At 35.0% G+C, this 266-nt stretch overlaps 1 protein-coding gene across 3 annotated transcripts in view; it reads left to right on the forward strand.

Annotated features, from left to right (window-relative positions):
• The window catches only part of LOC111684653 (transmembrane protein 164), an 18,459-nt gene that overhangs the window by 5,562 nt on the left and 12,631 nt on the right, over positions 1-266 (forward strand). The window lies entirely within an intron of this gene.

The following is a 266-nucleotide window of genomic DNA, read 5'->3' on the forward strand; positions in this document are numbered from 1 at the left end:
AACTGAACTAGAACTGAACTAGAACTGAACTAGAACTGAACTAGAACTAAACTAGAACTAAACTAGAACTGAACTAGAACTGAACTAGAACTGAACTAGAACTGAACTTGAACAAGAACTGAACTAGAACTGAACTTGAACTAGAACTGAACTAGAACAGAACTAGAACTGAACTAGAACTAAACTAGAACTGAACTAGAACTGAACTAGAACTGAACTAGAACTGAACTAGAACTGAACTAGAACTGAACTAGAACTGAACTAGA

This window comes from Lucilia cuprina, chromosome 6 (assembly GCF_022045245.1).
Source record: "Lucilia cuprina isolate Lc7/37 chromosome 6, ASM2204524v1, whole genome shotgun sequence".
Classification (NCBI taxonomy): Eukaryota; Metazoa; Arthropoda; class Insecta; order Diptera; family Calliphoridae; genus Lucilia; species Lucilia cuprina.